We start from the raw sequence: 27,991 nt of genomic DNA on the forward strand, positions 1-27,991 counted from the left end.
AATGGTATTTGTGGTTATGTAGGATGTCTTTATTCTTCGCAGATGCATACTGAAGTGTTTTAGAAGTAAAGTGTCATGATATCTGCATGACTTACTATCCAAGAAAATATGATACACACACATACACATACAGAGAGAGGCAATGAGAAGCAGTGAGAATTGTAACCTAGGTCTTAAATCTTAATTATCCTGCATTTCAAATTCTCACTACACCTCTGTATGTCTAGTGTGTCCCCTGTTACGTATCGAGCTACTGTACGAAGCAATATCTGTGTTTGGGGCGATGGAGAGAGCAATGAAAGACATGGTATCAACCCTCTGCCCCCTAGAAGCTGACAATCTCTTTGGGGAATAACAGTTTTATATGAAATATAAAACAACACATGACAAATCTGGTATACAACAAATAAATGGTGCAAGAGTTCAGAAAAGGATACCAATAAACCTTCAGAGAATAAAATATCTTTGAAACCTTTTTCCTCTAACAGGTTTCTTACTCTTGGCATCCTTTCTCTTAAGAACTTCTCCTTTACTTTATCTACTTGGCAACAAACTGACTATTTCCTATCTAACAAAATTATCTGGAGACTATGTAAACATAAAATACATGTTTTGCCTGTTTGGAACACAGGATATGATTTTAAAAATAAAATACTATTTACATTTTCACTGGAAAAAAACCACTAAATATACTACGTGGATTTTCTTGCCTTCAAAAGCAATTGTGTTATTTCAAGTGTTGAGGATGCCAGAAAGCTTGAAGATTTAAAAATAACCTCACAAAGAGCTCATTTCCAACGCCAGATGGAAAGAAATTACTCTAAAGACACACGTGTGGGAGGACATATATACAACATCATATGACACCACGCAAAAGGCTTATATAATTACATAATTCCATCAAGATTAGCAGGACTCTGCAGGTAGTAAGTCAGCAACAGTGTCGATCCTCTGAGTCATTAAAAGGATAAAAGGGCAAGAAAGAGCTAGTGGGTGGTAGCAAAAAAAAGCCTTTACTTTAAGCTGCCTTCCATGTGTCCCTATTACATGCTGAAATGGTTGGCAGGTAAAACTTGAGGGTTTAAATCCTTGGAGCTCTTGACAGTAGTACTGCCTGTGTCCATATGGCCAAAACTAGGTGGGGGAAATGAATTTCAACCATCTCTTCCAAGTGTATTATCAAGGTGAAACAGTTCACTTGCATATATGTAGAACTTCAAATTGCTAAATGCTTGACATATAAATTAAAAGAGCATATCTTTATAAGATGATGTACTCAGAGATATACTGCTAAGATCTCATTGTGTTAAAATTATTCTAATAGGGTTACTTAATTTATGTAATCATTAAGCAATAGCTGAATAGCAATCGCAACTAAACCTTGGCACAATACTATATATTCATAAATTACCAAAAGTATACACTTTGATCACACTTGTGGGTCACAAGCTTAAATTTAACCAATTCAAAATAACCTTATGCTTTAATGTTGTTAAATCACTAAAAGTTTCTCACTCAAAACTTTTATGTCATAACTGTTTTATGGTTTAATGCAGATATTATCAAACATAATACAAAAGTTTTCTAAGTGAATATTAATGTAGAAAGTATGTAAACATCATTCTATGTGGTGTCCAGTGCTACAATTCAGACCTATAGAAGGCCTACCAACAGTTTATTCAGATTAGGCTGACTTTTGTAGAGGATGGAAGCACAAGGAGCAGGCAGGTTGTATTTATAAATTACAATTAACTACAGGAGTATGTATTATATCCTATTTTATTTTATCTTATCTTATTATTTCTACCTATTTCCAAAAAGAAATGGAGGTATTCCTGTCCCTATTAGTAGATAATATTCTTAGATAACATAAGAGAATTATAGATATACATATATAGATAGAATTAGATGATAATATTAAAACAGCATCCACTGCTTCTTTCAATTTTATTTATCAATATCAATAGTTAGTCATAGTTGCTATCCATTCTACCAGACAATCTTGCTTCTTCCAAACCACTCTGCCAAGATTACTTTAACCCTTCCCAAGCTCCACTCCACATTAACTTAGAAACCATCTTAATAGAGACTGCCCTGAGAGTTGAGAATGACAGAAGACGGCCTACAGTAATGTGGGTGGAAGTGACCCAGAGATCTCAGCCGTGGAAGGAGAGAGCAGCAATTCAATCACAATCACAGTTGAATTCATAAGGATTTATCTTGGAGATAAGAGGTAATTGTAAAATGAGAACTGGTCTTAATAAATGCAATAATAAAATAATAAATAATAAACATGATGCCAGGATGGCTCTGGAATTTCTATATAGAAGGGACTTTTAGGGGTAGCATATTTCCTTAGGGTGACTTTGGAGAAAGCTGATGAAGATTGGAGGTTGGGTATATTAAAGCCTCTCCATGTCACTCCTTGACTTGTGTTGGCCACACCAAGGTATATTGCTTTTCTTTAAAGTTCACAGAGCTAGCCAATTTATTTTCGAAGACTTCAAGGTGGGTACAATCCCCTCTAAGTAAAAACAATTAGCAAAAGTAAGTGTAAACAGACTTTCATCATAATCAGATTGTCCCACTAAACTTCCCTAAAACCAGGAGTTGAAGTAGTCTCAGTGAGGCAGTTAATTCTAAATAAGATCAGCCCTCAAAATAAAATAACAAAGTTCTTCTTTCCAATGCCTCCATTTCTGAACACTGTTCATTGCTATAGCTTTTTTCTTTATCCTTCTCAATGTGTATTCATTAAATAGCAGCAGAGTAAATCAAAATAATAATCTAACCCAGTGTGTATACAAGAGTATTTGTTGCACTGCATTTTACTGAACACACAGGAACCCACTCATAAAAAGGACACACAGTAAGCCACTAGTGACATATCAACAAATTTAAACAAATAAAAAAAATTAACACATATATTTAGAATCTGGCTCTTCTCTAACTAAAAGCTTCTTATAAATGCAAAGAGTCAATAACCTTCCAATAATTCCAGATTTGTTACATAAATAAGGCCCTTAATTGATCAATTCAGAGGCCTCTTTTAAAAGTTTCATCTTTAGGGGTGTTATTCAGAGAAAAAAGCAAAGTTATTCATAAGAAAAAAGCTAGAATTGTTATTGTTTAGCTCACAAATAAAATAAGGTGGTTCCATGTTCAAGCAACAGGGGAAAAAAACAAGTCCTTTAGAGACAGCGATGAATCTGTATCTGGATATGCATGTGACCAATCACGAATCTGATGAGACTCTTGGAAAAATACTCTGGCAGCAGTGGGGCTGGCCTGCTTCTTAGATTACAAGGAAACAGACTGTGGTCTAAATAACATACCCTCCTCTTGATTGCAGAACCAAATGCAGCCCCTGACAGCCATTGATATGCTAAAGTCATAAAATCAGATCAGCAAATTAAATTGGATTTGGACATTCAGAAAACAATATAAGCAAGGCCACTCACTCACATCACAAATTACAGACCACGTATTTTAAATTACAGTCTACAGGTAAGCATGTCAAAGCACCTGCAGAGAATTCAAGAACCCTGTGACTTTTAGGCAACACTTCTGACAAGCTTAACTCCAAAGCTTTCTTAGGAACAGGAGGAAGGAAAGCAAACAGTACTAGAAGCACATTATCTCCCATAATATGAATTTGTTTAAAATTAAGATCATAAACTAAGGAATGAAATGGAAGACAAGCTCTGTAATTTCCAAAAATGTTCAACTCAAGCTGCACACCAGAAAACATCACACAGGTGAACTTTAAATGTGGGGCACAAACCTGACAAAAGAGAGTAACAGGAAAAAGATATAGGTCATATCTGAACAAAATGCCACAACCATTTTTTTCAGAAGAGGCAGGACCATTTTAAATTATTTGTTAACTTAGATATTACCTTAGAAGTGTTTCTTAAGGAGATAAGATGAAAGTACTTTTAAACACTCAAAGAGGAAGACCTGTGTATTATTTGGTTAATATTACATAAATTATTATTTCATGTTATTTTACATATTATATTGAGGATAAGCCTACTTTAAAACATATGCAAGATATCTACTACTTGAATATAATAAATATGATTTGAGTGTTTAACAAACGTTAAGGAAATGTTGGCCCTTAGACCACAAAGAAAGAGAAGAGATGCAGAAAGCAAGCAGCGAGATCCACCTAAAAGAGAAAACTTTCTTGAACTAGCTTAGTGTATTGGCTGACAGCCAGAGTCTCTAAGCAGTAAACTTGTCAGTTGGTGGAGTTCTTGGCTCTAAGTAGAATGGAAGGGAGTCTAAGAGGTTTTCTTAATTTATCATCAGCCATCATCTACCACTAAGGGCTAACATTGATGGGGCACTTAGGACCAAAATCCTTTTAACGAATCCTAGTTAAAGAAAATTCAACTGGCTGGCCACACTAATGAAGCTCAAATAAAATTCAAAACAAAACCAAAAATCCCCTCAATTTCCTTCCACATAGAGAACTGTTCCCCACACTTCAAATTACTAGTATATGGAACATTTTTAATGTGAGAGAACTGAAAACAGTCAGGAGGAATATATACGACAAACATAGATGGAACCACATGGCCAAAGGTACAGAGATGGGACGGCACGGGTTACTACTGTGCAGTTCTTTTTGGTTGGAAAACACAAGTACATAAAAAGGAGAATAAAGGTGGAAATGTAGATCGGGGTCATTTTGTGCAAGAACTTACCTATAAGATATTTGATATAAAACACTGGTATAAATGTTGAGAGAATTTGGGTGAGGCCTAAAGATTAAGAACATTTGCTTCTAAGCCTGAATTCAATTATACAAGGAAAAAAGAGTAGTTTTGTTTCTAGAAGCAAGAGGAATCAGAAAGTTAGCAGGCTGAGCTTGGGTCTGCCAGTGAGTCCACTTCAACAGTGGCAAAGATATACCAGACTTCAATTTCCCCAGGGATCCGAATAACACCTATCTGTACCTTAACTATAACCGTCCTGCAGAAAGCACTCTGACTTAGCACTTTGATTCCAAGGCAATCTGATGTTCAGTTATTACATCCATTTTTTAATGTCATTTATTGAGTGCTTACTGTGTGCCAGATATTCTGCTAGGTACTCTACACAGATTATATTAATAACACCCCAAGAAACTATTTTATAAAACCAAAAATTGTACAGCTGGCAAAGAACTTATTATGTTTCCCTTTTTACAGAAAAGGAAAATGAAGAGTACATCAAGTTTCCATAAAAAGTCAGGGTGAAGGCTACACTAACAAAATTGAGATAAGAAGAATTATATAAAGGAGAGATATATTTATCTGCTTGATTAAAAAAGGGTCAAACCAACTAGAATTTTTGCCAGGACTGAGAATACAGAAATGAGAAATACAGACTGAGGAAACAGTAACGAGCAACAGCCCTGAGTACATTATAACCTTAAGAGAGTATAAACCCACTATAATAATATCCAAGACACAAGACAACCATTTCTTGCAATTTTCCCTGAAAACAGAAAGAACAAAATAGCAGCTGTGAAATCACCCAGACTACTAAAAAAAGCTCGACATCTCTTAAAAAAAGAAAAACAAAAAACTATCTCCTAATCAGCAATACAGGCCAAAAAAAAAAACGACAAGTCTCCCCAGACTAGTCATTTCTGGTAGAGTGCAGTTCGAGAAACAACAGGATGACAGTCCTATCATGTGGCCAGAAACCAATCCGTCAGCAATTTGTTTCACGTGAGATCACTTTCTCCTTCCAGAGGATGCCCGTTCCTGGGAAGAATAACCCTGTTTTGGTACCACCGCCCCACTCCCGCCCCCGCCACAGGAAGAAGGGCCGGGTGATGAATCTCGGAGGGCGAGCCCAGATCCAGCCCCTCCGCAGGTACAAGCAGCCCAGCCAGCAGGAGGAAATACTTCCAAGCCGACAGATGCGCGAACTGAAAAAGGAGGTCACGATGATGAAAGAATAGATTTAACCCTTTGGTCGCTGGGAACCGTGAAGCCCAAGGGGGAGCGCCTTTGCGCCCCGGGGTTGGGAATTTTCTCAATGATGCGAGTGTCAATGGCGGGAAGGCCTTCAAGTCCTCGCGGGCTTCCCTGCACCGCCCCCGCCCCCCCCCCCCAGATCGAGGCTGACTTCCCCGGGCAGCCCCGCTGCCTCGTCACGAAGAAACCGCTCTGCGGCTGCACCCAACACCTTCACCGCCCGAAACCTGCAAATCTCCCCCATGGGGGTTCCTCCCGAGGCTCCTGCCCACTCTCCAGTGATTGACAGACCAGACAGAGCTGAGTTCCCCTCGTCAAAAGCCGACCCCAAGCCTAACTTTGAGCCGCTCCCCAGCGAACCCCCGCCTCCCTCCTCAGGCCGGCCGCGTCCCGGTTCCGGCCCCCCAGCCTCCGGCGTGCAGAAGCCGGAGAGCCCGCGCCCCCGGCCCCGGGCCTGCGGGGGGCTGCAGACAAAGAGGCTGCGGCGCCGCCGCGGCCGCCAGGACCGTTCCCTCGGGGACAGCTCCGATCCCGCCGCCGCCTCGCCTCACCGGTGGCTCTGGGGCCCGGGCTCCTGCGCCCGCCGCTGCAGCCGCCCGACGAACAATGGCTGGAAGAGGCGCCGGCGTCCGCGGCTCGGGCCCTCTGCGGCTCGCGGGCCCGCCGGCTGCTGGCGGACTGACGGACTGACTAACCCACCGGCGGAGGGAGGGAGCGAGCGAGCGAGGGAGCGAGCAGGCGGCCCCGGCGCGCGCCCTCCCGCCTTCCCTCCTCGAGGCGAGGCCGGCCCGGCCCGCAGCCAGCCCGCCCGCGCGCGCCCCTCCTCCTCGGTCGCCACAACATTGTAGTAAATTTCTATTGGACGGCGCGGGAGGGAAGGAGGGGGCCGGGCCCGCGGCCCGTCAGCCCATTGGCTGAGGCCAAGTTCGGGCGCCCCCTGCTGCCCCCCTCCCCTAGGCCGGTAAGGAGAGGGGAGGGGCGGGAAAAAGGGGGAACGGCAAGGGGCCGGCAGCGTGTGCGCACGCGCAAGTCGAACCCGCTCTGGAGTCCCGGTGTTCCTGGCCCCTGCAGCACCCACGTGGGGAGTGAGGCCTCTAGTGTCCCGGACCAAGGTGAGGCCCTTTCCGGCCGGAGGAGGGCCAGGTGGGAGACCGAGATTTGGAAGCCTCAGGGAAAGCCGAGGTTGCTGCCAGGCTGCCCCAGCTGACTGCCCCCTAATGCACCCAGTGACCTTGGGTAAGTCACTCAGGTTTTCTGGGCCTCAGTTTCTCCATCTACTAACTTGACCGTCTCGAGGCGCTATTCCAACCTGACATTCGATGAGAATTTACCTCTCCTGGCAGCTGTGTAAGGCCTGAAATGGAAGCTGTGTTGTGGCCACGCCAAGATTTCAGCTGTCTTCTGCATTTATGGGTCTCCTAATTTCGCCCTGGCACCCACAAAATAATAAAAACCTAGCTTCAAGGCCTAGTCTCCAGCCGAACTTTGGGTTGCTCTGACAACTGCCTGATGTGCCCTTATTTCCTTTCAGAAGTTTCAGAGGCCCCTTGACCCTTCTCACTCCATGCCAGGCTGATCTCTGAACAGGCTGGCAGAAAGAAGCCTTTGTTTTAAGCATGGTCCCTATAAGGTCAGATAGTTTCTGGTATTCCCATGTTTGAGATGAAGAAGAGAGGCTTAGACCTACCAGGACAAGAAGCCTGACATCACAGCCTGTATACGCCAGCTAGACTGTCTCCTGATCTCCATCTAATCACAGCCCCCTCACATCTCAGCTCAGCCCCTAGGAAGACCACCTGGGTTCAGTTCTCAGCCTCCAGCCTTCCCGAATTGTTTGGCCTTCTCTGTGCCTGTTTCTGACCCCATAAAAGGGGATAACAGTTCCTACCTCATAAGAGTTATTGTAAGAATTAAACGAGTTAAAATATCTACAAGGCTTAAAACAGTGTCTAAATGTAAGATCTACGTAAGTGTTAATTATTACTGCTATTTGGAGACTAAATTATGGACTGAGAGGTGTGGAGCAGGTTGACATAATATTTGTTAAGCACTCAATTGTTGTCAGCACTGAACTGAGCACAGTATGTGAATTACCTGTTTGAAACATGTAAGAACCCCTTGAGGACCACCTGACACCCCTATCGAAAACAGCCTCCACTCACACACGCGTGCCCTGCTTTAATTTTGCTTCATGGCACTCACTCTTACCTGACTTTCTACTATAGATTTATTTGTTTATTGTCCCTCTCAATAAATTGCTGCAGTTTAGACCCACATGACTGCAAACGCCAGGAGGGCAGGGAATTTGTCCCTCTTGTTCATCTCCTGGAACAGTGCACACTCAATAAATATTTGTTGGACGAGTAAATGAATTATCCCTATTTTATATATAAGGAAGCTGAGGCTCAGGAAAGTCAAGTGACTTGGCCAAGGTCATTCTGTGTACCAGGGTGAGACACCTGTTCTTGACTACTCTGGTCTCCTGCCTCAGGTTCAGCTGTGCTTTTGGTTTGGGGAGCTTTTGCCCTACCTCCCCTGTGCCTCAGACCTGGAAATCTGGTACCAGAAAGGATGAATCTTGAAGATCGATCACCAGCCAGCTCACCACCACCACCACATTATCCAGCAAATTCAGGTTCATGAGAACCAGTATTCTCTATGCCATAAAGTGCTAACCAATGACACATCCTACTTAAAGAGGTTCAGCTGGATGCACGGAGTGTGTAGTATTTAATAATCATCACCCTGAAGAAAGTAGCGCTCTCGGGCTAGCAGAAAACAGCTAGACAGATGGCAGGCATGAACCACTCTCCAATTCAGAGCGCCATGCAACACCACACCAAACACTGGTGACACAGGCTTTAGAATCTGAAAGACCTGAACTCCAGTCCTGGTTTTTAATTCTTAGCCTGGAGATGAAAGGGCTTCATAAACTGTAAAGTGCTACCCGTGTGTTGAGGGATTTTTGTTATTAATTAGGTGCACACCATCACTTGCTAGGCCGAGTACCCAATGCCTGAGGGTAGCTGGGCTCACCACCGAGTAGGGGGTGGGGAGATGAGCAGTGCCCAATCTGAAGACAGAGAACCGACCCTTACTCCATCTGACCTCTCAGAAGAGGCCTCTGCAAACCGGACATTCCACTCCAGCTTCCCCTGTAGAGGCTGCTATTGGGTACCAAGGGTAAAGCTCCCAAGCACCATCTCTGAAGCTAATTTCCTAGGCAGAAACTCAGCTCCTGCCCTGCCTGCTCCATGCTCACATCTGGGTGGCGGCTGTGCCGTGCTCCAAGCCCCAGGATGCGGTCTCTAGGGGCCATCTCAATCCCGCCTGCCAGCTGAGCCCGCCAATGCCTCCCCCACCACCCCTCCTGTTCCTTCCTAGGGAATACAGGCCCTGCTAGCTGCCTGTCAGCCCCTGGAGCGGTCAAGGGCACTGAGGAAAAAAACAAAAAGAAAAAAGACGGCATGAAAGGGTCCTAATCCTTCCCCATTGCAAACTGAGCTCCAGCAAAAGCAAACACCAGCTGTACAGCAGAGGGTGAAATTAGATGGTGAAATTAGGTGCTGACCAGTGGGGAAGCCCAGGGACAGTAGATGGGACCTCCGATGACCTGGAAGAGATGAGATTGGAAGAACGTGGGGGTAGAAGGGGGGAACAGTTGGAGTCTGAACCATTCCCAAATCTGGGACATGGGCGGATTAGGGACACAGCTGGCCTGAAGCCCCAGTGATAGGGCTCATGGAAAACACTTGTCTGTTGTAGGGGGTGGCAAGAGATGAAGAGGGCTTTGAAAAGCTGGGCCCACCAGCAAAGTGTTCTGAGCAGTCACTACTGAATAAAAACCAATCCTAGTACCAAAAGTACACGAAGAGTAGAGCTTTCCATCCTGCCCATGGCCGTAAAATTGCAGTCATTTTAAACCTTTTAAACACAAATGATAAACACACTGCAGCGGGGCAGGAGAATTACCGTTCATACAGTGGATGCCTTTCTGGGGATCATTTTTAGTAGTGATACTTGAATTGTTCATAGAAAATGTAGTTAAGTAAGAAGGAAAAAATTTAACTCACCATAAAGCCATCAATCAGAAATAACCACCATCACTATTCTGGTAGAAGGCTTCTCTTCTAGTACCTTTTCTTATACGTGTACGTTTTTTGTTTAGATTAAGTCATATGAAACTGCTGATTTTATAGGTTAAAAATGGTCAAATATCAGCCATTGCATACGGTTCAACCTAATGGTTTTTAAAAATTTAGTCCATATTGTTTGGGAACTGACTTTTTTCACCTAACAATATATTGTGAACAACTGAGTCATCATTTTTCACAGTGCTCTCAAGTGGATATACCATAATTTAGTTAAACCTGTTGTTGGACATTTAGATAATTTCCCATTTTTCTCTCTTATATGATACTTAACAAACATCCTTTTATCTAAATCATACCCATGACTATTTTTTTAGGATGCATTGACTGCAGCATATTTTTTAAATTATAGCACACAAGGCTGCCTGTTCTGGTCATTCCAGAGATAAAAGCAAAAGAAATCAGCAGATGCAGTACTTTTATACAATAGCTTGCCTTTCATATTTGAAAACACAGAGCATGGTTTGACCTCTTTGATCCAGTGCACTGTGCTTACAAAAATTGCATTAAGCAAATTGCATTGCAAAAAGTTTTCTGTGCACATTAAAAGCAAAAAACTAAATGTGATTAAAATACATACGCTGGAGTTGGCAAGTTACATCCTTTCTGCTGTGAACACACCCCAAGAAATAAGGGCAGAGGGGAAAAAAGTTGAAATTGTAAAAAAGGACCCGGTGGATGGCTGCTCAGGTGTTCCTTTAGGCCCCTCGATTCACAAGATGTTAGAACTGGATGAGCCCTCAGCGATCACCAAGCCCATGCTGCTAACTTTAAGCAGATGGGGAAATGAGTCCGGAAACTAGAAAGGACTTGCCCAAGGTCACATAGCATAGGGGTGGCAGAGCCCAGACTTGAACCCAAGTCTTCCAACCTCCACGACAGGACTCTGTTCACTGCCTTCTTCCAACTCCAGCGACATTTCCCGTGCAAAGCTGGAGGCCAAGCTAAATTCTACAGTCATAAAACCCAGGAAGGTCTGAGCTGGAAGGGACCTTAGGGATAATTTATCATTAAAATAACACGACAGGGGCCAGCCTGGTGGTGCAGTGGTTAAGTGCGGACGTTCCCCTCCGGCAGCCTGGGGCTCGCCAGTTTGGATCCCGGGTGTGGACATGGCACCGCTTGGCAAGCCACGCTGAGGTAGGCGTCCCACATAGAAAGTAGAGGAAGACGGGCACGGATGTCAGCTCAGGGCCACTCTTCCTCAGCAAAAAGAGGAGGATTGGCAGCAGATGTTAGCTCAGGGCTAATGTTCCTCAAAAAATAAATTAATTAAATAAATCAATAAACCTTAAAAAATAAAATAATAAAATAACAACAACTACATGTACTAGGTATTTACTATGTGCTGGGCGGGTACTAAGTACTTGATATGTATCACTGCATTCAGCCTCACAGCAAGCCTGCAAAGTATTATCAGCCTCAATTACAGTCGAAGAAACTACAGCCTAGAAAGCTTAGCTGATTTGCCCAACATCACCCAGCTTAAACGAGGTCTGTCTGATGCCACTGTCTTCTGCACCATGCTGCTTTCATATCACTCTCAGGAAAGCAGTTTGGAAATGATATGAATGAACAACACCAACATCCGTCCCAGGACCCCAGGGAAAGGCTGTTGTGCCTGTTTCTGATTGTAGCCCTGGGACATTCCAGGGGGGACCCAAGGATCTGGCCCCCCATGGCCTTCCCCAAATCCCCTCTCTCACCAGCTGGAGTGAGCCTAACGACCCTAATCCAGCAAAGCTCACTCAAGTTTAACCCACTAATTCTCTCTCCCCAGGGCAGGGAACCCTGGAGGCCTAGAGGGTTTTCCAAAAGACACAGTGCCTCCAGCTAGCTGAGCCCCTTCTAAGACTGGTGAAGGCAACCTGGCCCAACCCTCACCTGGGAGAGGGCTGAGGAGGGGCTATAGGGAAGCAGGGGGCCTGGACACCCAGAGATAGCTGGGTGTGACTTGCTCCAAGATCCTCCAAAGCTGCTGTGGGAGGACAGTCCCTGAGCTGTTTGTCTAGCATTAAACTAGTCTCAATTTCTTAGCCTTCAGTGACTGGGAGTGTTTCCATGGGGAAGAAAGAGAGAAATGGCTACAAACAAGTTCTAGGCTTAGCTCTGCCCTAAATTCACTATGTGGCTGGGTAAGTCACTTGCTCTCTATCTTAGCTCAGGCTGCCATAACAAAGTACCGATGACTGGGAAGCTTAAACAACAGACATTTATTTTCTCACAGTTCTGAAGGCTGGGAGTCCAAGGTAAAGTGCCAGGGGATCACAGAATGAATGAGATGAGTCCAGTAACAATAGGAACCATCATCAGCATCCCATCCCTGGCTGATGGCAAGATTCTGGTGAGAGCTCTCTTCCTGGCTTGCAGGCAGCCACCTTCTTGCTCTGTCCTCACGTGGCAGAGAAAGAAGGAGCTCTCTGGTGTCTCTTCTTATAAGGGCACTAATCCCACCATGAGGGCCCCTCTCCCAGGATCTTATCTTACCCTAATTGCCTCCCAAAGGCCCCATCTCCAAATACTACCACATTGGGGTTTAAGGCGTCAACAGATGAGTTTTGAGGGGACACAACATCCAATCCATAACACTCTCTCTGGGCTCCCATTTCCTTACCAGTCCCATGGAGGTGGCAGTGCCTTCCCAGGATGTCTCGCACTTAGCCAAAGGGATCAAATTATGTACAGAAGGGTTCTGCAGATTACAAAGCCCATACCTGCCCTCAGCATGATTTTTATTTCAAATCTGCTGTCAACCAAGCAGAAAAAATCCTCAGCCCCCCAAAAAATCGTCCCTGGAAGTGAGGACACGCTGGTCCCTCCTTTTTTCATCCCACAAGCATTTATGGCGTACCTCCCCTGTGTGGGCACTGGGGATCACGGAACGAATGAGTCCAGCAACAGTAAGAACAATCACCATCATCCCATACATGCGTGAAGGCAAAAAGAGGTAAACAGAATGTGGGCTTTCCAGGCAGGCAGACCAGGGTTCAGATCAAAGCTCCACCACTGAGATGCTCTGTGAGCTCAGGCGAGTCACTTCTTCTCTCTTCCTTATCTATAAAATGGGCCAACCACTGTTCCAAGTACTTTATATGTCATATGTCTCTGAACCTTCAAGACAGCACCTTGAGGCAGGTCTGATTATAATTCCCATTTTACAGATGAGGAAGTAGAGTCTCAGAGAAGTAAAAAACCAAGAACACCCAGCTAGTAAGTGTCAGAGTTGGGATTCAAACCAACATCTACCTGCTTTAGTGCTGGGACTCTTCTGACAGTTTATACATGGCCTGCATTTCCATGACGATCATTATAATAATACCAGCAAAGATGGATAGTGTGCACGTTATGTCCCTAGGTACTTCACTTGCGTTCTCTTATTTCGTTCTCATGACAATCCTATGGAGTGGGTACTATTTTAATCCCATTTTATAGTTTTGGGAACTGAAGTCACAGAGGTGAGGCAATTTGCTGAATGTCACACAGCTAGGAAGGGGCATAGTTGGGAAGCCAGGTGTGCCTGACTCCAGAACCCTATCCTTTGCCTGCTACACTTTCCTGCCTCTCTTCCCCCGTGAGGCCAAGCAGGTGTCTTGATCTCTGTCTGACAGATGAGAAAGCTGAGGCCCGAGAGGTAGTGATGTGCATAAGGTGACCCAGCAACCAAGCAGCTAAGCAGGGACTTGAACCTGGGTTCCTGAGTCTTAAAGCCAGGGTTATTTTCTCCAACCATAATACTGAAGCCTGAGCATCAGAAAATGCCCCGTCCACTGGACATTTTGAAACTTATACCTAGCTCCCCCAGGGGGATGGGGAACCTCCTCTCTACTGGGCCAGGCTGGAGAGCTGAGGGTGTGGAGGAGAAACTTGGCAGGATGCTGCCTGGGGAAGACAGCAGTTGAGCTGGTTACCCGGGTGCCCCTAGCGTTGGGCACCTCTGCCTTGGCCTGCCTCAGCCAGGGACCCGCAGCTGGGAAGTGGGGAGTTGCAGAGGAAGCTGCTCTAGGCCTGGCCCCCACTGGCTGGCACACTCTCTGCTGTGATTTCTGCTGAAAAACAAAAAGCTCGATCCTCTGGGCCTAACTGCTAATTACGAAGAATGACATAACAACTACTGTGGGCCCAACAGCCAAACAGCCCCAACTAGAAATTCTGCATAGCGCAGGCTCAGGAACAAAAGATTTGGGCACTCCAACCGAAACTGATGCCCTGGCAGAAAATGCTAGAAGCAAAAGGGCTTCAGGGTTGACTCAGCCAAAGTATTATCTGGCAAATGGAGAGGATGATGACCACTCATACAGTTATTTATCAAGAATCTACTATGTGCTCAGCACAGTGCTACCCAGAAAGAAAAGGCTTCATTTATTCGTTAATTCACTCCACAAATATTCATTGAGCACCTACTATGAGCCACACACTCTTCTAGGTACAGGGGACATAACCCTGAACAAGACAGAAAAAGATCACCGTCATCCTTGAGCTTTACATTCCAATAGGGGGAGACAAACAACAAAAAAGTATTCAATAAAATATAGTACGTCAGAGAGTGATAAGTGCTACGGAGAAAAATAAGCTGTGAAGGAGGATAGGGACTGTGGGTGTTGTGGCGGGAAAGGGTATTAGAATTTTAAATGGGATAGTCAGGAAAGACCTTACTGAGAAGCTGACATTTAAACAAAACAAAAAAAAATTAAGGACATAAGAGGACAAGTCATGAAAGTGTTCAGGGGTAGAGTGTTCCAGGCCAAAGGACCAGCAAGTGCAAAGACCCTGGGGTGGAAGCAGGCCTAGTATATTCAAGGACTTGCCTGAGATCATAGATTCAGTCATTAACAGAGCTGGGAGAGGAAAGGAATCAGACACAAACTGATCGCCCACTGTGTATTTGAACACTGTTAAGCCTTAGGACAACTCTGGAGATAAGGATTATGCTCCCTATTCTCACCATTTGACAGATGAGGGGGTGAGACCCAAAGAAGAAAAGTAACTGATCCCACATCACACAGCTAGAATGGGTGGGGCTTTTTGAGCCCAGCTTTCTGGTGCCTCCCTGCTCCTCTTCTCTATGTCCTGTCTATGCAAATCCTAAATATTTGTTCAGTGAATGAATGAATGAATGAATCCTGTATATTTCTTAAGCCCTGCCCTCTCAATGAACTGTTTTCTGACCGGCCTTGACTGATTTCTTCTTGTTTCTACTAATCGTAGACTAACAACAGCAATAATTCCAACGTGCAGGCTATCGACGGAGCATTTTACCAAATTATCTCATTTAGCCCTTAAGTCATCCTATGAGAAAAGGCTAATATATTTCCCACTTTATAAGGGAAAAAACTGAAGCTCACTGAGGTTAAACAACTTGCTAGAGGTCCCACAGCTGGTAAGTGGTGAAGCTGAGATTTAAACCGAGGTCTGTTGGCTCCCAAATCCTTCCTTTAATCCTATAATATTAGTAGAAACCTCTGACATCGGTGCATCCCCTTCCTTTTGTAAGTCAGAAAATGGGAGGCTCAGAGAGGGCAAGTGATTTGCCCAAACTCTACCAGCGTGAAGAGCAGGGAGGGACGCAGCCCTCCGGCCCCAGTCTGGTATTCCTTCTACTCTACCACATTTTGGGCTGTGGACCAGGTTTTCTCCTCTAGGCCTATTTCCTGGCCTCTGAAAAAGTCTTAGTGTTGTCCTAGCTCCCTGAGGACAGTTCCAGGGAGCTCACAGTCCCCGTCTGTCCCCTCAGCCTCTGCCTGGGTAACGCAGGACCCTTCTGACCCTCCATGTTGCCAAAGTGCCTGCAGTGGCATTTGATCAGAGGAGGCTGCAGAAGGGCAACCCTGCCCTCGTGGGGCTCCTGGAAGAGAGACCATGCAGGCTTGGCACCAGGAGGGCAGAGATGGGCTGGGGGCAGGGGCCAAAACCAGGCCGAGGGTGAGGCCAGAGTGTTCCAGCCAAGTAGGAGAAGGGAAGTGGGGGGTGGGGTAAAAGATGCTGAGCCTCTGGCTTTAAAACTGGTTTAAGAGGTGTCATTTGTTCAACAAGATACCGTATCAAATACTCCAAGTTCCTAGACTAGAAAGAGGTAGAGCGGAAGGTTCTTAGATGCAGCAGTTATAATAGCAAGAACAGTAGCAGGGCCACCTCATGGCACAGTGGTTAAGTTCGCACGTTCCGCTTCAGCAGCCCAGGGTTCACTGATCCAGATCCCCGGCATAGACCTACGCACCACGTATCAAGCCATGCTGTGGCAGGCGTCCTACATATAAAGTAGAGGAAGATGGGCACGAATGTTAGCTCAGGGCCAGTCTTCCTCAGCAAAAAGAGGAGGATTGGCAGCGGATGTTAGCTCAGGGCTAATCTTCCTCAAAAAAAAAAAAAAGAACAGTAGCTACCTACCATTGAGGACTCGGAGTGCTGAGCACGGACTAAGTGCTTTATCTACACTATTGCCAATCCTCACAGTAAAATTAACCCCCTTCTACAGCAGGGGAAACTGAGGGTCAGAGAAGATAAGTGACAGCCAAGGTCACCACATCACAAACATTCATAGGACAGTTCAAACAGGGACTGGAGACCTGGGCTCCTGCTGCGTGACCTTGCACCATCAGCCGCCTGCTCTGATTTGAGGTTCCCACATCTATAGCAAAAGGGACTTGGTCACTAGCCTCTATTGTAAAATCCAGGAGGCTCAGGGATCCAGTTCTGCCCAGACTATGGGGCCTCCCACAGAGACAGGACATCACACTCTTATCCCAGTCACTCAGAAAAAAAGGACTGATTATCAGCTTCCGGGGGGAAAAAATAAAGCCACATATTTTCAAAATATATATCCCTGTTTCAAAGCTGCTGCTGGCTTTGGGCTCCAGCTAGGGAGGGGCCCCTGGGGTGAGGAGTTGGGGGGAGCCCAGCCCAGCCCCACTCAAGGCTGAGTGTCATTGGGCCTGAGGCCAAGGTGGGCAAGGGGCAGGAGGGAGCAAGCTCGGCAGTGGGCCAGGACCCCTCTGGAGATTTGGGCTTATTTCTTAATCCTTTCCTTCCTTTGTTGGCCAGAGCGGGCTGCCAGGAGAGGCAGGGGAAGCGAGTGGGTGGGACCAAGGAGACCAAGAAGTCCAAATAGTGATGATGTAATTGGAGCTCCCTTTTATGGGTGCCCATGACATGTGGACATTGGGCAAGGCCATTTGTGGGGATTAGCTCACTGAAGACTCCGCCTTCCCTGTGAGGAAGGCCTGCTGTCCCCTTTTTACTGAGGTGGAAACTGAGGTGCAGAGAGGGCAGGTGACTGAAGGCCACACAACTTACAAGTGGCAGAGCTGGCAGGAAACCCAGGCTACGGACTCCTGAGAGAGGCAGCCACTGGGTCGGACGAGGGTTGGGGTGAGAAGGGAACAAGGAGGGAAGGTGGGAGAGGAGCAGGGTGGAAAGGGCCCAAGCGGTCTCCATGAGGAGAGTACGCAGCTCTGAGGGTGCAGGAAGAAGGTAGCAAGTGATCATCTCCAAAGTGACTGTCCCCAAAGCCCTGCAGGTTCTGGGCACCCCCTCTCTGTCCAGCCTCATCTCCCATCACCGCCTTCCTCTCCCTTTATGCTCCAGCCACACCAAACTACAGTACTTCATACTCTGAACACATTATATAGGTCCAGGCCTTCACACATGCTGTTCCCTATGCCTAGAAATTTATTCCCTCCACTGCTCATCTAGAGAGTTCTTATTTATCCTTCAAATCCCAGCTTAGCTATCTTTTTCCCTGATGCCTAGAAAGGGTTAACCGCTTGCTAGGCTGGGCTCACTCTGAAGTGCTTCATGCTTCCTGAGGGGTAGGAACCCTGTCTGAGTCATCTTTGTGCCCCTAGAACCTAGTACACAGTCAGCGCTCAATAAATATTTATTGTCTCCAATTGCATTTGATCACTCAATCTTTGAGGCAGGCAAAACAGGTTTTCTCATCCTCATTCTCAAGGCGAGGAAAAGGAGGGCAAGAGAGAGGAAGTGACTTCCAGAAGCCAGTGACACTGGGAGGGCTAGAACCCAGGGCTTCTCTGTACCACACAGCCCCCGCCTGGCTCTTATCCCTGCCAGACCCAGCCAGGGTCACCACAAAGGACCCCCAAGACAAGAGTGGGGGGCATGGGCCCTGGTGGCCAGAGGCCTTGTCTCAGTGTCCAGCTCAGACACAGCTGCTGCCTGGGGCAGCTGAGGCCGAAGGTTGGTGGCTTTTAGCTCGCAACCCAGCTCTGGTTCCTCCTCTCAGATATGTCCCTCGGCCAGAGACCCGGGCAGGCCACAGCCCCTCCAGCCCCCAAGACCTCACTCTCACCTCTTTCGTCTCCTGCCAGCCCAGTCCAGTCCATTGGCACAGTCGGCTGCCTCTGCCTCCTAAATGAACCTCCCTCCCACCGCTGCCCACCCCGGGCACCCTGGGACGGCTCGGTCCCAGGCCCCACATCTAGCATCTCTCACCTAGAGAGTTGACCTTAGCCCTCCACACCATGGGGTTCCCCCAAAATACAAGGCTGACCATGTCATCCCCCTGCTTCATATCTGACGGCTCCCCACAGCCCCGGGTCAGGTCCCCCTAACTCTCCTGAGCCTGTCTCCCCAGCCGCTTTCCCCCAAGTGCAGGTCGTGGCTCTGCACCTTGGCAAAGCAGTTCCTTCCACAGGAATTCCCTTCCTCCTGGTCTTTGCCTGAGAAGATAGTCACAGTTCACACTTCAGTGCATCGATCAAAGGTGGAGTGGGTGGTTTCTGTGTCCTCCCCAAATAGACTGAGTTCCCAGAAGGGGCGGGGGCAGAGACCACACAGATTCATCTCTGTGCCCCAGGCCCAGCATGGGGCCTGGCACAGAGTGGGTATGCAGGAAAGCAGATGACTAGGAAAGGGAGGTACATCCTTACTTCTGAGATGCCTCCTCCCTCCCGTCACCCTACGGGTGCCTTTCCGAACCTGTCAGACTAGGTTGCTACTCGCCTGTCCTCAGCTGGCCTCTCCTAGACCTGGTCTCCACTGTCCCAAGAGGGATATCTTTGTAATCCCAAAATACTACTCACAATTATAATAATAACAATAATAATTACTGTCACTGAGTCCTCACCATGTGCCTCATATGCATTATTTAACCCTCACAAGAACTCTAGGAGCCACATAGGTTCTTTCATTATCCCCATTTTACACGTAGGGAAACTGAGGCTCCAAGAGGTTAAATATCTTGCCCAAGGTCACACAACTCGTAAGCAATAGATACGGGATTCAAAGCCAGGTCTGTCTGACTCTCAACCACTGTGCTGGCCTTCTCCTGCTTTCTATTGTCTCCTCTCTTCAAGCCTCTTAGAGCACCAGGCCTGGGTGGGAGTGCAGTGTGTGTGTGTGTGTGTGTGTGTGTGTGTGTGTGTGTGTGTGTATTCAGCAAACAGTCCAGTAGTCCCCACCAGCCCTGTGCCTGGTGTTGGAGATGGACGGAGAAGACTCGGACACAGTCTCTGTCTTGTTGAGGGAGAGAAGAGAGTTTCACACTAAGACTTTGGGCCCTGGGGTGAGCAGACTTGGGTCTGAGTCCCAGCTCCACTCCTAAGTAACTATATGACTCTGGGTAACTCACTTGATTTACTCAGCACCGGTTCCTGCATCCATAAAGCAGGGGCCATAATGCCGGGGTCACTGGGAGGACCAGATGAGATAATGCATTTAAAATAGCATATAAAAACCAGCCCAGCATATAAGAAACATCCCATAAATGGCAATAATACATATGATGACCAGAAACTCTCAGGATCTCTAGGCCGAGATGAGATGTAATTCTCCAGGGCCCTCCCTGAGCCTCCTCAGCCAGACCCAAATAGTAATGGCGATAATAATGCCTAATCCACCCATTTGCGCACTAAACAACTCTTCAAAAGTGTCCTTTGTTAACCCTGTTTTACAGGTGAGGCAATGGAGGCCCAGAGAAGGTGGGTTCCTGAATCAAGTCACACAGCAAAAGAATGGCCAAGCTGGGACCTCCACTGAACCACTTCCACACTGGGCAGAGCCCAGCCCTGTGCCAGAGCCCTGGCCAGCCCACTGGGGAGTCTGCGGCTCCTGACTTCTGGATTCAAGTCCTAGCTGGATGTGAAGTTAAAAGCAGGAGAAAGGAGCCAAAAAGATGGACACTTTACCCTCTCAGAATGAGCCCAGGACTAGGAGGAAACCAACAATTACCACGCAGGGCCCTCTGCTGGGCACTTCCTATGGGCTCTTTCCCTCGCCCGTGTGGGGGAAGTATTATCATATGCATGTGGCAGATGAGGTCTCCAAGACTCAGAGAAGTAAATGACTTGTCCAAAGTCACACAGCTAGGAAAGTGGCAGTACTGGGAGGCAGATCCCTCTTCACCCCGCCCCGCCATCAGCCCTGGGGCCTCCCCAGCAGCCCCTTCCTTCCATGGAACCTAGAGGCTCTGCCACACCCTCCCAGTTCTAAGCAGAGGCCTGGAGTCCAGTTGCCTGGGCCCCTCTCTCTGCTGATTGATGGGGTTGGTACGTGGCCCCGCCCACAGTTCAGAGGGCCCAGAGCTCACTGAACAGAGCCCTGGCCCCCAAGGCACTCACAGTCCAGCGAGCAAAGAGGGAATTCACGTCTGCTGAACCCCCACGATGCTGGGCACTTTATATCCATTAGCCATTTAATCCACTATAAAGCACACTGATGGGGCAGAGTGGCACTGAATGAATAAAGACGTCCATTCATCCAGACATATTCACTGAGCACCTACTACGTGCCACTACACCCCTGGTGCTGGGCACACAGCAGTAAACAGATGAACAAAAATCCCTGCCCTCGTGGGGCTTACGTGAAGAAAAGCGCGAACATACCTGTGTCAGGCAGGTGTTAACACTCTCATTTTACAGATGCGAAACTGAGATGCAAAGAGTAACCGGCTCCAAGTGGCAGAATAAGCATTCTATTCCGGACCAGTCTGGCCCCAAAGACCTTTGCCTTGTATCACGTAACCCAAAAATCACCACATCAGTGTATTAAGTGGCTGGAGAGAGGTCAGCTGGTTGTGGTAGGATCCTAACTTCAGAGTGCCCTCCCTCCCTTCTTCCACCCCCACCCCGGGCCTCCCTTACACCTCCTAGTGGCCTCAGAGCCAAAGGATATGCATGAGAATCGAGCCCCTGCCTCAGTCATTTAGCCAAACCGGTACTCACCCAGGAGCAGCCGTCGGGATCACGCAGCCAGTAAGAGGGAAGCCGTGGAGCCATCGCCACAGTGGCACATGGAAGCAAAGGACAGCAGTGAGACACAAGCACAATCAACAAACAGCTCTTTGGGGTCCCTCTTTGGCCTGAGCCTGGCCTAGCCGGGAAAAGCTGCCCTCCCTCTGTCCCTGGGGCTCTGCTAGGGCAGACACCCTCTTAATCAGCAGTCTGATAATCTGATAATCCACCCTGAGCTCAGCAGGCCTCCCAGGGCCCAGCCCACCGTGGACTAATATTAACTGAGTGCCTGCTCTGTGCCTGGTATCGGGGACACGGTCTGAAGAAGACAGACATGGCCCCTGCCCTCATGGAGCCTACAGTGCAGTGAGCAGGCAATCATATAAATAATAACCGACAACTGTGATGAGCGCTTCAAGGAGGAGATTTAAGAACTTGGTTCAAACCCCAGCTCTACCACTCACTAGCTTACTGACACTGGGCCCGTTTCTTAACTTCTCTGTGCCTCAATTACTCATCTGTAAAATGGGGATAGCATTAGTACCCACCTCCAGGGTTGTTGTGAGGATTAAATGAGTTAATATATGTAAAACATTTTGCACAATGCTTGACAAACAGTAAACTGTGCGTAAGGGTTAGCTACCATTATTACAGGGGGCTGTAGGCATGGGTTCTGGAGGGACCCAGTGTGGGTCAGGCCACCACGTACCTGACAAAGTAGGGATTAAAGGAGACAATGAGAGGTGAAGCTCTGAGCCCAGTGCCTGGGGCATAGTAATTACTCAATAAATGGTGGTGCTGTTCATAGGGCTGTTCTCCAGCACACCCCATGGTAGAGCATCTGAGCCGAGGGACTGTCAGGAAGTGCCCTCTCCCACAAACACACACCCAGAACTGTGGCTTTGGACTGAAAAATAACTAGCACCCACATTCACACCTGCTTCCACAAGTGCCTCATCTCCTTTGCCCTTCATAATAACCCCGGAAGTGGACAAAGGCAAAATGATTACTATTCCCATTTCACAGCTGAGGACAGTGAGGCAAAGGGACTTCTTGGCTGCGTCACTTCCTATCTCCAGGCCTAGTTAAGTGGTCCAGCCAGGATTCCAACTGGCGTCCACCTGTGTTTTGGTCTCCAGGTCTTCTCTTACTTTTTTCCCTTCAGTCTCTACAGTACTCGTTGCACAGCCCCAGACAAGCCTTTGGACCTCTCCAATCTCAGGCCCTTCATCTGAAATAGTGGTCAAACAGCCAGCCCAGGATCCGAGCTGTCCCTGACCCAAACTCTTCCTCCCCAGGCTTGGCCTCTGCTCCCTGACCCCGCCTCTAACCTTTTACCTCATCGCCAACTTCAGCCACAAAACTACAGGCCAAGGAATGTCTGCACTCAACTGCTAGAACCCATGTCTTACAGATGGAGAAATGGAGGTCCAAAGTTGCCTTTCAGTGCCCAGCTCTTGCACCTTTCCCCCATCCTGGGCCCAGTGGGCACCCACACAGCCTGTCCCCCCGCTCCCCAGCCTGAATATCCCCGAGCTCAGGGCTCACCCAGCAGGGGTCAGGCAGGTTCCACAGTGGGTGCACAGCACCTGCAGGGTGGAAGCTCCCCTTTTAGCTGAGTTTGGGCTTTGGGGTCAGTCAGACCCAGGTTCCAATCCCAGCCCAGCCACTTCCTAGCTGTGTGGCTTTGGTCAAGTCGATTCACCTCCCTGAACTCCTGTGAAATAGGGACAATACAGTTCCCTCGGGAGGTTTTAGGGACTACGTTAGTCAATGCTGCATATTAAAGGCTTAGCACAGAGCACTGTGCACAGTAGGTGCAGCTCTAATTGTGATTAGAAAACACAGGCCACGAACAGCCCTTGGGGGCCCGTCACTTCAGCCTTGCCCTTGCTCCCTTCTCTCCCCTCCCAGTCATATGGGGTGAGGGTAGGAGGTGGACTAAGTCCCAAACCAGGTCCTGGAGGCTATAGTAACAGGGGCTGGAAGACCTTCAGAGACTCTAGGCTCCTCTCCCCTTCTCGCTTCACAGAAGGAGAACCTGAGACCCAGGGAGAAAAGTGACTGGCCAGTGGACAAAAAGGGAGTGGAATCCTGCCCCCTTTAATAAACATGGAATTTCAGGCCCTGGAGAAATTCTGAATGCCCCACCCCCCAGAGGACTATCATAAAGATCCACTCTGCAAACCCCCAACAAATCTCAGGCCACCATGACCTCTATGGTGAGCCTTTCGTGGGTATCCTATTTAGCTCATTGGCTAGCAAACCTGTATATGGCACACAGTAGGTGCTCAGGAAGGGTTTGGGGTATAACCCCATGAAATTCCGCTCTGGTTCCACAGCTTTGATTAGGCTCCACCCCCAGGGGTCTCTCCTTGCATCTCCCTTCCTCCCAGCCCTCCCCCACCCCCACCTCCCGCCTCCATTTCACCCTGCAGCCCAGGTCCCATCAGCTGAGCCCGACTCTAGCCAGCAGAGCTCTGGGCCTCCAGAGGCCTATACAGCGTCAGCATCTTCCCAGCCAGGCGGGGATGTTCCTGCCCAGCACAGCCAGCCAGGCTCCTGGCCAGGGTCCACTCTGCAGAGGGGGTGCTGGCCCTGCCCTGCCCTGCCAGGGGCCCCACCCCCACTTGCCTCAGGAGTGAGGCAGCCCAGGAGCCCTGGGAGCTTCTATTGGCACCAGGGGCCTACAGGAGGGAGGCCAGCCTGGTCTAGATAATGCAGGGATGGGCCGATCAGGAGACAGATGGCTGTGGGGCCTCCTCACCTCACTGAGTGTCACCCACACACCCAGATACTCCACCTGCATCCCACATTACTGGGATCTGGCAGGCCCTGCCTGACTCTCCTATATACACAGAGGGAACCTCAGGGCTTCCCCACTCCATTCCCTTCTTGAAACATCCTCCACTGGCCTGCTCCCAGACCAGCTATCATTCTGGTCACTGCACTCTCATTACCTCATTTGATTCTGCTAATGTCTGTAAGGTCAGGTTTATTGACTAAGGAACCGGGGACTCAGAGAGATGAAGTAACTCATGCAAGGTCACACAGTAAGGAAGTGGCAGGGCCAGGATTCAAACCCAGTCCTGCTGCATGCAAAGCCTACAGGGCACCGATATCCCCTTCCCTCCCTCCTCTCCTCCTCTCCCTGCAGCTTCTGGGTCCCCTTCTTCCCAAGCCTTCCAGCTCCCTCTGCAAAGTCTCTCCTCCCCCATCCCTAGTCAGAATAATTCCCACCTCAGGGCTGCTAACACCTTGTTTACATGTACCCGACAGCAGCAGGGGACAGGAGTTATTTCTGAGGTGTCTGTCTCTCCGATACTCAGAAGGGCCTTGAAGGCAGGGAGTGACCCCAGTAGGTGCTGCTTAGACTTGACAGTCTGTCACTTCTATCTCCGCTCCCCCACCCCCCTGGCAAAAGTCCTCTGGCCTCCTCCTAGTGATCCCCTCTCCACCCTCAGCCTCCTGCCAAGACCAGCCCTGGTGCCTGTAACTGGGGTGAAGGTGGGGAGCTTGCTGAAACCTCTGGGGCTCTGCCAGTGCGCTGGCCCCTACCTCTCCCCTTCAGTAGCTGAGGATCTGACCCTGACCTGCCACTAGGCAGTTCTCACAGAGACGCCCCGCTGCGCTAAGCATCAGCCCCAGCCAGGCTCTCCCCAAGCCTCCTCCTTCTGGAGAAAGGGCTCCAGAAGCAGAGAAGAGGCTGCCTTCAGCCCGAGTCCAGGAACTCGAGGGATCACATTCGGCCATTCCCTCCCCAAGGGAAGCTGTAGGCCTTGGAATAACCTCCCCCAACCCTACCAGGATAGTCCTCCCCTCCTCGCTTCCGGGGCAAGCTTGGGCTGGGGTCTGTCTGGACAAGTCCCCACCTCCAATTTGCTGGAGGGAAGAACTCCCGTCCTACTCCAAAAAGGTGGGGTCTGCCGGAAAGTGTCGGTGAAGGCGAGAAAACTCTTGGAGAAAAACAGAGGACAGGGACAAGGAAAGACTGGGCCACACAGAGACGAGATATGAAAGACAGGGAATCCGGGGGATGAGAGCAAGAAGGAACTCGACACCGTCGGAGAGACCCGGGAGACCAGAGACAGATGGAAGTCCCTAGACCAAGCATGGAAGGGAGCGTGTGGGGCTGGGGCGGCGACGGGAGGGCCACCCCGGGGGACAAAGCCGGCGCCCCAGCTCGTGGGTCCCTTGGTCCGGAAGCTCAAAGTCAGTTACGTAAGGGCCAGAGCGGGGCGCGGGGCTCAGGGCCCGGGGAACCCCTCCCGCTGCGCGCCGCCCGCCCGCCCCGGCCGGCGCTGCGGCGGCCCGGCAGGAGCATGCGGGGCCGACAGGGCGGGGCTGGGGGCCCTTCGGTTGCACCACTCCGCAGAGACCCGCCCGTGGGACCCGAACCCGGGACCCCCGCCCCACACAGGCCGGGGGCCGGCTGGCGCCACCAGCGGCAAGAGTCCAGCTCGGGACCAGCTCCGGACCCGAGCTCCTGGACCTCGTCTCCTGTCGCCGGTGCCCCTCCCTGCACCCTGAACTTCGAGACACCCAGGCCCGTCTGGACCCCTGGTTCGGACTTTGGAACCCGGGACCCCAAACACCCCCTTCCCTGACCCTTAGACCTTGGTCTCTCCACTACCGGGACGGCCCGGGCCTTTGGGAGTGGGTCCATCTGTCGCCCAACCCGTCCCTCCCGGGCACTCGGGGTCGCCCCCTAGGCGGTCCAGGCTCACCTGGGCCGGACCCGGAGGGGACCTGGCCGGGCCGGGCCGGGCCGCGTCCTCGCGCTCCGCCGCTCTCGCCCTTTAAGAGGTTCCTGCCACTTTGCCCGGCCGGGGGCCTCCACCTGCACTGACAGGGCAACTCCGGCGTGAGGCCCCGCCCCCGACCCGGGCGGCCTTCTGATTGGTGTAGGCAACTGCCAATCGGCAGGGCGGGTTGGGGGAGGACAGAGACCAGAAGTGAGAGCTTCGCAACCGGGAAGGGGCGGGGGCTGCAGGTGAGGCCTGATTTGGAAGCCTAACACTGGGCAGCCTGGTGTCGACCTGAGGGGTCAAGGGAAGGTTGGGCAGGAGTTCCTGGATTGGCTGGTGTGGTCTCTGACGTCATGTGGCAGAAGTATGATGCAATTTGCCACGTGGTGCTGCCCCTAAGGTCAGGAAGGGAGGTAGGAAGGGAGTTGGTTGTAGTGGACCCAGGGAAGTGACTCTGAACAAGTCACTTCGCTGAATCCAAGTCTCCTCAACTATAAATCTTACAATGTTTTCCTGAGAATTAGTGATATGTGTTAAGTGCCAAGCACAGGTCTGGCACACAGTAGGTGGCATTCAGTGAATGTAACTTCTGGTTTCTCTCATCCCCCTCTTGCCACTCTTCTCCGAGACTTAGCCTTTCCTGATGGTCCATCCCATCAGGAGGGGGCTTACATGGTCCTGGTCCATGTCCCCTCCTCACTCTACCTCATTTCAGACCTGTGCTTGCATACCTCTAATGACAGGAAACTCACCACCTCACAGGCTGACCTCTTGAAGTCCTGAGACTTCAAAAGCTCCTCCTAAAATAAAGGCCAAATCTGCCCTCTAGGATTTCTGCCCACACAGAGGGCAGATCTCAAGCAAAGGAATCACAGAACCATAGGATCATAGGATATTTCAGGTTGGAGAGCCATGGAAGCTAATCCATTTGGGGGGCAAAAAGGGGAAACAGGCCCACTGAGGGCAACTGACTTCTGATGAGTTCAGTCTGGGGTCTCCCCAGTGCTGCCACTTACTGGCTGTGTGTTCCTTTGTGGGAGCCACTAACCCTCTCCAAGCCAGTTTCCTCCTCTGTAAAATGGGGTTAATAAAAGTATTTTCCTCAAAGGTTGTTGTGAGAATTAAGTGAAATCTATGTAAAGTACTAAGAAGAGTGCCAGTCTCAGGGGAAGCATCCAAAAAGTGTTAGATTTTATTACGATTATTGATGCTAAAGTTATATCAAGGTCCTAAATTCATGGATTGCCCCCAAATTCACAGAAGACTCCTCTGAGTCAGATCTTGTTTTAGGCTTCAGGGCCTGGTGCCTGCCTTCAGGAAGCTCACAGTCTAGCACAGAAGGTTCTGACTGAGCCCCTAGATCTGGGGGATGCTTTCTGACACAGGTGGGCAGGCTCCAACACTTCAGAGAAGCTTTATTTCCTTTAACCAGAAATCAGGACCCTTGAGACCCTTTCAATCCTGTGGACCCCCCACGCAGAAAGCTGACCTGCCCACCGGGGCTCCCAAGCACAGTGGCGCACTTTTCACTTGCCCACATTCTCACCTGTCCACCAGGTGGTATTGCCCAGTGGTTGAGAGCTTGGGATTCGAAGGCAATTGAATCTGGGCTGTGCATTTTCCCAGCTTTGTACCTTTGGGCAAATCACTTTCCCTCTGGGGTAAAACGAGATTAATAATAGCCCCAACTTTGTAAAGAGCTGTTGCGAAAATTAAATGAAAGTATGTGAAAATACATATGCAAATACCCAGTAATAGATCTAGTGTTAGTTTTTCATTGCTCCCACATGTCTTCATGCACCCAGGAGAGAGCAGGCTGTGAATGCCTTGATGTAGCCTCTGCAAAAGGGGTTTCCTCTCCCCATCCCCCTCCCTCCTCAGCCGAAGGGGCGGGGCGAGGAGAAGCCCCGCAGCGGCCCAGCCTCTGCTAT

At 49.1% G+C, this 27,991-nt stretch overlaps 1 protein-coding gene across 49 annotated transcripts in view; it reads right to left on the bottom strand.

Annotated features, from left to right (window-relative positions):
• The window catches only part of EPB41 (erythrocyte membrane protein band 4.1), a 175,743-nt gene extending 149,546 nt beyond the window's left edge, over positions 1 to 26,197 (bottom strand). For 31 of the 49 annotated variants that reach the window (XM_070510565.1, XM_070510545.1, XM_070510543.1 and 28 more), the window contains exon 1: positions 6,527 to 6,793. The gene's annotated coding sequence lies outside the window, so the exon portion shown is untranslated. Of the gene's footprint in view, positions 1 to 6,526; positions 6,794 to 21,303; positions 21,509 to 26,039 lie in introns of those variants that run through there. The other 18 variants (XM_070510564.1, XM_070510554.1, XM_070510577.1 and 15 more) reach the window with 3 other exon arrangements.
• Between the last annotated feature and the right edge of the window lie 1,794 nt (positions 26,198 to 27,991).

The sequence above is a fragment of the Equus asinus genome, chromosome 5 (genome assembly GCF_041296235.1).
Source record: "Equus asinus isolate D_3611 breed Donkey chromosome 5, EquAss-T2T_v2, whole genome shotgun sequence".
Taxonomy (NCBI): domain Eukaryota; kingdom Metazoa; phylum Chordata; class Mammalia; order Perissodactyla; family Equidae; genus Equus; species Equus asinus.